Here is a 9,155-nt window from a genome sequence, read left to right as displayed (position 1 = left end):
ATTTCTAGGTAAAGGAATTTTGATTTGATGGAGTTTTTAATTTCTCTTTTATGAAAATATACTGTTATAGAGACTTAGCCATACATATACAGAGATAATGGTGCTGACCAAGAGATTAAATTATTTTATCAAAGCATTACAACCCTTGTTATATTATTTTCCTTCTGCAAATATTTCAGTATGAATAGAGAATTTGAATAAAAATATGGACCTGGACCAGAAGAATGAAACAGCAACAGACTTCATCCTCCTAGGGCTCTTTCCCTGGTTCAGATAGCCCTATCTCCTCATCCTCATCATCCTCTTCATCTACACTATTGCCTTTACTGGAAACTCCATACTAATCATCCTCATCTGGCTGGACTCTCACCTCCACACCCCCATGTACTTCCTGCTCAGCCAGCTCTCCCTCATAGACCTGGCTTACATCTCTAGCACAGTCCCCAAGATGGTCACCAACTATTTCACAGGGAGAAGAACATTTCCTATTTTGCCTGTGCCACTCAGCTCTTTTTCTTCCTAACCCTTGGCCTTGCTGAATGCATCCTGCTGATTCTGATGGCCTATGACTGCTATGTGGCTATCTGTAATCCCTGTTACACAGTCCTCATGAGCCCCAAGGTCTGTCTCCAGATGGCTGCTGCAGCTTGGATTGGGGGAGCCCTTGCTGCCCTTGTACACACTATCTATCCAATGAGTTTTCCTATCTGTGGCTCTAGGGAGATTAATCATTACTTTTGTGAGATGCCAGCCACTCTGAGAATGTCTTGTGTGGAGATATCAGCCTCTGAGATGGTGAAATTTGTGTCAACCATTGTATTTCTCCTGGTCCCATTTATTCTCATCCTGGCCTCCTATACTCTCATCTTCCTCTGTGTCCTCAGAATGAACACTTGCAAAGGTAAGAACAAAGCCCTGGCCACATGTTCCTCCCACCTGACAGTGGTGAGTCTCTACTTTGGTCAGGCCATCTTTATATACATGATACCTACCTCTTCCCGTACACCTGAGCAAGACCAGATGGGAACTGTGCTTGGCACCATAGTGACTCCTACGCTTAATCCACTCATCTACAGCCTGAGGAACAAAGAAGTGGTGGGGGCTCTGAGGAAGTGCATGGGAAGGTGTTGCAAGTGAGAAAATGCCCTGTTTCTACAGTGTCACTTTCAGAAATGCTCCATCCTCTATATTAAAAGCTGCCACGGTCACTGGACTGCTGTACTGGAAATGTAACCTCATAAGAGAGCAGGTAGGTATTAGGACTGATGCCGATTGACATTTGTTTGTTGTAATGGAGTCGTTCTTCCATAGTGGTGACTTCAGTTGAGTACAACAATAATATGTTACTTATCATTAGTCTTTAGAGAAATTACATGGATTTTGACGATAACATCTGCACAGACATAAATGATCTCCATCTTCTTGGACAGCTCCAGTGTATTGGGGTACATGGTACAAAACTTATTGTCATCCTACAGCTAACTTCTTGACAGATGTTTCTTCTTTAAAAATCATCATATCTGCATTTGCTTTCATTTGTCTATTTACTCTTAATGTCCCTGAGTAAATCTCAATTGTCCAAAAGACCAAAGACGACTTGTTCCAGGAAATCTTAATGTATAATCCTCCTTTGTCCAAACTCATATATTATTTTTATATTTTAGTACATACAATTTATGTAGCTGTATGATTTTTTCTTCTAAATTAAAGACTATAGATAGCCATATGTGAATAGAAAGAAGAAGAATTCATATAATTTTTAAGAAATAAGATAGATATTTTTCTTTGTTCCTAGTAATTTTTACCATTTTTAATTTTTCTTTGGTGCATTAATACTCATATTTTTCAAGCTAGTGAATTAGCCCAACATTATAATTTTATAATTCTATTCAGTGTGGCTTCTGAGACTGTAATTTTATATATTTACAGTTAACTGATGCCTTCCTGAAAATACTTATAAATTTAACAATTTAAAAATTAAATGGTATTTTGTTCATAAATATAAAAATAGTATAAAGCAGTTTACAAAATATTAACATCTTGCCGCTTCAGGTACTATTTTTTCATAACGTAAAATCCAACCGATAGAATTGAAAAGCCAAAGAGACTCCTTCTTATCTCATTCCTTTCCCTATTCTCCAGCACTCATCACTTTCCTGGATTCATAATGCATCATGCTTAAGGTTGCTTATATGTGGTTACAATGGTGTATGGCAACAAGTAATCATTTACCTGATTATACACACAAGGTGACAGCTGTTACTGTGTAAGTAGTTTAATTTAAACTGTGTTTTGAGGTAACAGACATTACATTTATAAATAATTATAAAGAATATTGATTTGGTATTAAAAAAATCTTAAATTGGAATGGCATGATATTCATATCACCTTACATTAAGTTCTAATAAACCTCAAAGCAACAGATTATCTCCATCCCAAACTTTATGGAAGTTTGCATGTTTCCTTAAACACACCCAAAGAATTCAATTTCCAATACTGTAGTTTACAGTTTTAGAATATCAATTTATTTATTTTTTATAGAATCTCATTCCTTAATGAAATTTTTATTTGTTTCAGAGTATTTCTGTCTCCTTTTTCTTGAACATATTAACGATTGGAAGTTTTTTGAAGTTCTTATATTTTTTACTTCAATATCTGAGTTACCCATGATCTAGTTTCTAAAGTCTATTTTTTCCTTAGTTTTAAATAATATATGACTTGGTATATGTAATAATTTACAATTGCCTTCTGGTTATTGTTTACCAAAACCCATAGAGAATCCATAGGATTTAATCTTTCTCCAAATAATTTATGCTTTCTTTTGCTGAATAGACTTTTCAACTGGCCCATCTAGTTCATCCTATGAACCTAGACATCAATTACTCGAACAAGCAGGCTATTAAAACTAGCACTTAAGTGAAATAACTAAATTTCAACTTGGACACAAATATTTATTGTAGCTTTATTCATAATTGTCCATAGTTGGAAGTGACCAAATTGTCTTCCAACAGATGCATGGGTAGACAGACTTTACTGTAGTCATAAGATGGAATAACATTCATCAACAAAAAAATGAGCTATTGATTCATGTAACAAGAGGCGTGAATGTTGAATGCATTATGCAAAGTAAAAAAGCCAGACTCAAAAAGTGTATATTGCATGGTTCCACTTATATGACATAGGAAAGGCAAATTGATAGCCATTGATAACATATCAGCAATTTCCAGGGATTTGAAGAGGACTAAGTGGTTGAATACAAAGGGAATGCATATGGAGTTTTTATGATAATAACCCTCATAGAACCCTTACGTAGGCCACTGTTCCTAAATGACCAGCACATTTTTTTTTTTTTTGGAGGAAGATTAGCCCTGAGCTAAAATCCACCACCCAACCTCCTCTTTTTTGCTGACAAAGATTGACCCTGAGCTAATATCCATGCCCATCTTCCTCTACTTTGATGTGGGACACTTGCCATAGCATGGCTTGTTAAGCAATGTGTAGGTCCATGACTGAGATCCTAACCAGCGAACCCTCATCTGCTAAAGCAGAATGAACTTAACTGATGCAACACCAGGCTGGCCCCAATGTACTGCACATTTTGTCAGCAGACATTAAAAAAGTTCATCCATGAGTAAAATAATGCAGATGGAAAGTGATTCTTTATGACTCTTATAGCTAATTATGGAAATTCACGGAAGTCATTCATATTCACCCCTTTCCTTTTTTTTAGGTGAGTTTTATTGATTTTTGCTCTGGACATCAATCTATCTTATGATTATTTATATATTATTTTGTAATTTTGTTTTCCCTTATTTTATCATCTTTGGAAGAAAAGGAATTTTAACAAAAGGCTTTGAGTGTGAACAAGGTAATTGAATTTAATAGTCTCATTCACAGAAAGGCAGAACTTAACATGGAAAAATAGACAAAAATGTCAATAAAACTAAAAGTTGGTTGTTGAAAATGTCAATCAAATTGATAAATTTCTAGCTATATTGGCTGAAATTTAGAGAGTGGGAAGGTGACCCATCCCCTCTCTTGACACACACATTCAACCTACAGTGGGATTGGTTTCAGGGTGACCACAATCTCCTATTCAAAAACAGGGTAAACAAGAGGCAAAGTGGCAGTTCGGTCCACAATATTTTAAAACATGGATTTGTTATTATTCAGGTATGGTGAAGCAAAGATCAGGAGATGTCTGCCATGGAAAAGGTAATGTGTTATGATCACAGATACCAAGAGAAAGGGGCATGACATTCCATGAGGGTCACATGAGGAAGTAGCAAAGTCAATTAGGTGGCAGAGGGAATGAGGAGAAAACATGGGCAAAAGCCTTTATTGTGTTTCATTGGAAAGGAAAGGACAAGTCAGGCTAAGTAGGCTTAGCACTGTCTAATGTGGATAATTTCAGTAAGCTCCAAGATGTAACATTGTGTTTAGGTGTCTGGTAACTGGGCCTGGGGTATTTAGGGCAAGTGAGTAGTGTCCTGGAGTATGAAAACCCAATAAAGAAGGTGGCTGGGTGTATAGGTTCTTTATTTGTTGGTTTGCATATAAGAGATGCATTCACAGGTGAGTTGTTTTCTGTCTCTGGAAATTAGCAAACCCTGAGAGGGGTTCCATGGTCAGTGAGGGCCTAGATGTCAAAGCATCAGAAGATAGAAAATAAAAACATATGGTTAATACGCATATAAATTCTACAATCCAATTTAACATATATTGCTAGTCTTCTTATTAGGGTCTAGTACAGCTCTCAGGAAAATTTTTCCAAAACACTTGGCTCCATCGATTTAACTCTTGGTTCAGCTTCTGTGATTTTGGTCCCAGCCAAGATCTTCCTTCCTTTTTTTATAATAGCACAGTTTGCAACTACATAGCTTCCTCAGTCTTCTTGCACACAAAATGTTGAAATCCAAAGATTTCTTTCAATTTAGTGTTCTCTCTGTCATTTTTGGACAAATCTTGGAACTATAACTATTCTCTTAAAGTTTAGGTGGATTTTCTACTAATATCATAGGGATCCACTCCATTATATCAAGGACACAATGACAAATCTCTTTAGGATAAACTCTTCTTTAGCTTGGGCTCCCCGTGAAGCTGCTATGGAAAATATGCCCTTAAGATTTATAGAAATTCTACTAAAGAGAAATTCTGCAAGGCATAACTCTCTAGAGTGGCTTTGTCTATATATGTTTCTATGTTCCAGTTGACCTATGTATTTGTTTCTTGGTTTGAGATCTTTTCTTATTTGAGAATAGTTTGCCATCTGGAGAGGCAAGAAACTTATTTTTGAACCTGCAAAAGCTTGACTCACATATTTAATAGTTTATTTTCAAATTCTCTCTCCATTGGTTCATCACAGGTAGCAAGAAGTGAGATAGCACTCTCAATATTGTGCCTGAAAATTTCATTAGCTTGATCATCAATTTTACTCAGTATAACCCCTATTTTCTGTGTTACCACATAAAATGTATAGTGCATCACTACATAATAGGAGTCTACTTTCTTCCGGCTTCCAGTAACTTTGTCTTTTTTCTTCTTTAAGCTCTAATCAGAAATCTCCTTGAGGCCCTTTGAGCTAATATTAATACTTTTCTCAAGGTTTTTAAGCTTTAACTAACAGTTTCCTTGGGGCTCTTACAGGTTCTGCCCACCACCCAATTCAACAGCCAGTGATACAGGTTTTAGTCTTATCTCAGCATCTTCCCATTTCTGGTACAAAATTAGATTCAGTTATGTATTGCTGTGAAACAAACTAATAAAAATTGGTGAAGTAAAACAATAATATTTATTTTGTTTATAAATGTGAAATTTGGACAGGGCTCAGCATAAGTGGCTCTTGTCAGATGGGACCTGATGTCAGATGGGACAACTTGACTGGAGTCTAGAAGTTCCAGTTACAAGATGGCTCCCTCACATGGCTGGCAGGTTGGTACTGGCTGTTGACTTGAAGCTCAGTTGTAACTGGAGTCTTGGGATGTTAATACCTCTCCATTTGGGCCTCCTTTTGGGCTACTTGGGCTTCCTCACAGAATGGCGGTTGGGTTAAAAGTGCAATTATCCTAAGAAAACAAATCAGAAATACTAGTTTCTGAATAATTTCTGTCATAATTTAAGGGCCAAGACAGTCAAAAAATCGACTCTACTTTATTGTGAGAACATAAGCTTCACCTCTTCTTGGAAAAGTAGCCGACTGTAATACAGCATGTAGGATGGAAAATAATTTTGTACCTGCACTTGGAAAGTGTAATCTGCCACATCTTAGAATCATTGCAAAACTCATATGACTTTTTATATTGTCTTGTTAAAATGTTCCTTAATAAGATAAGCTTTCAACAAAAATAATAAAGTATAATGCTTTCATTATCCTCTTGAGTAATGAATGTATGAATATTACATTAAAGTGATAATTACTTATAACACAAATATAAGAGAAATATTAAATAATATGCATTTCTGATTCATTGAAAAACATTACCTTTGTGATAGTCATGCTTAACACCTTGATTAACACCACAAGAGACTATCGACAGGGATAAAGTAAGAGTATGAAAAGGTTTAATCATTCAAATAAATTTAGTTTTTCTAAGAAACTAGAGGTAATTATGTGGTAGAGAAGACTGACATCATCAAGATGATGATATAAGTCATTCTCAAATTCAGTCTTCATTGCAGAAAGAATCACTAGCAACTGTCTATAGACAAGACACCACTGTGAAGACCCTAGAGCACAGGCAAGAGCCTGAAGCACCCCTCTGGACCACAGAGACTAAGAAGGGCTTCATTAGAAGTATAAAAGAAAGAGCCACACTCTGACAGCATTGCCCCTCCCCTAGGCTAACAAAGCTTCCCACTGAGAAGGCCTCCCTTGGCTAATGGTTACTCCAGTGGCAAAAAGAGAGCCCAAGGTGAACATCAAGCTCCCCAGGATGTAAGTTGCTTCCTGGGAGGCCTGTTGAGGTCTTAGCTCACAAGAATTATGGGGGATTCTACAGAGCTGGTACACTGGAGATTAGATTGTGACAGAGAAGGAGGGTTGGGCTTACAGCAACTGGCACTCAATTCTTGGTAGACTGAGGATTTACCCTAAGCAGCACCAGAGTATAAATCCCCACCAGCAGCTCTGCCCATCTATAGACACAACATAATTCCCCATCTGACCAGGGCACTTGGTTCACAGTTATACTTCATGCAGGACCATAAAAAATGGGAATTTCTAGCCTTGGACCCTGTTCTGCTGCTCTACTTGGGCAGGGAAGTTAATTCATAACCCTGCTTGCTGCTGAGCACTACTTCCAGCCTTGCCTGACTAGGAAACTTGGACAGAGCACCCAGAAAGCTGCATATCCCAGACGCTCTTAAGTAGTGATCCTGGGCAGTCAGTATGTCTCTGTACAGGGATAATCAGTGACCCCCTCTGGCCAGGGAGCTGCGTGTGAAGTTCTGCCTTATTTGGTCCAAAAATAATGACACTTTCCAACCTTGGGGCCCTGACCACTGCTGAATACAGCCTTCAGACCCACTTAACCAAGAAATCTAGTGAGAGTGCATGGAAAACTATGTAGACCATATTGGAGCCATTTATTTTGTCACATGAGCAGAGAACCTAGACATTTGGCTCTGCCCATCTTCAGAGTAAAACCAGTGACCCCATCTGCCTAGGAAATTCAGCACACATTTCTGCTTAATGTGCTCTCCTAAAAGCAAGCCCCTCACTTTTCCACAACTTTTGCTAGGAAGAATATAAAGATCTCACCGTTGTGACTCAGCAATTGGAAACATTCTTGGTCTACTACTTTGCCTGTGTCCTTGATAAATTATTTCTTTCTTCTCAGTCCTTCCAACACTGCTAACCCATTCAGAAAGAAACTTCGGGATCAGTGGAAAGCATTGGGGATAGATATAGAAAATACATTACAAAACTCCTATATCCCAGTGTAAAATCAAGGCCACTATTCAAAACCTTCAAATTATGCTATTCTGAATTATAATAAATACATATATACTTTAATTTTTTTACAAGAAAGTCAGTCAAACTCTTGGAATTTAAGCTCAGAATTATGATGGGAATCAAAGACCCATTGGGCATTACTATACCTCTCTCAATCCAGTAGTTAAAGTATATTTATCTTACCTGAGGGCCATAGCTACAGGTGCAAAGTTAGAAGTCATCCATATTTAACCTTAGCACAATCTCTCCATCTCATGAAATTTCACGTTGTTTAGACCCTCCTTCTCACTTAAAATACATAATATTTTTCTTCTCCCAGTAATACTTGCTAAAAATTGCTGCTTCTATCTCCAGCACCTGTCACCATCTACAATTACTTAAATCAGCTTTTTAACTCCCTTTCAGAGAAGGGAGAAACTCACTGTTGGCTAACACTAGGGAGAGCAGAGCGAGGGAGGGAAAGTTATTTGAATGTTTTGAATTTTGTTAAGAGAGGATATGTGAGAAGCTGAAAGTTGGTTCAAATCATATCAACAATTACTAATTCATGTTCCATCTTATTTCATTTCTATCTGCACTCACTTTATAAAAAAGTATTAAAATCCAACCCAGTTTGGCATTTGCACTATGTATACTCTTTTTCAGAGTCATTCCTCTCCCAGATATTTATAAGGTCATCACCTTCACTTTTTCAAGACTTTGCTTAAATATCATATTTATTATTACATTATATTTCCCTGTGTCCCATCACAGAACAATAGAAATTATTTTTATATTAGCCCACCCTCAGTCTTTCATGCATCTGGCTACTCTGACCTGTTTCTGTCGCCCCTTTCTTCTTCTAAAATATTAATGATTTATGCATTTGTTTCTTACTTTTAGAATTCATCCATTAAAGAACATAAGCTTCAAGGGCCTGCCTGGTGATGTAGTGGTTAAGGTTGTTCACTCCACTTTGGCATCCCAGGGTTTGTAGGTTTGGATCCCTGATGTTGACTTAGCACTGTTCATCAAGCAACACTGTGGCAGCATCCCACACAAAATAGTGGAAGGTTGGAAAACTTTATCTCAGTGAGAATGTTCCTCAAGCAAAAAGAAGAGAATTAGCAACAATTGTTAGCTCAGGGCCAATCTTCCTCACACACACACAAAAACATGTAAGCTCTATAAGGCTGAAATTTTTATTTATGTCACTTTTATT

The 9,155-nt window shown here is 37.3% G+C and overlaps 1 pseudogene; it reads left to right on the top strand.

Annotated features, from left to right (window-relative positions):
- The first annotated feature begins 205 nt into the window (after nt 1-205).
- Nucleotides 206-1,233, top strand: LOC103545491 (olfactory receptor 2T27-like; annotated as a pseudogene).
- Nucleotides 1,234-9,155: the final 7,922 nt, after the last annotated feature.

This window comes from Equus przewalskii, chromosome 18 (genome assembly GCF_037783145.1).
Source record: "Equus przewalskii isolate Varuska chromosome 18, EquPr2, whole genome shotgun sequence".
NCBI classification, from domain to species: domain Eukaryota; kingdom Metazoa; phylum Chordata; class Mammalia; order Perissodactyla; family Equidae; genus Equus; species Equus przewalskii.
This window is presented reverse-complemented; position numbering and strand designations above follow the sequence as displayed.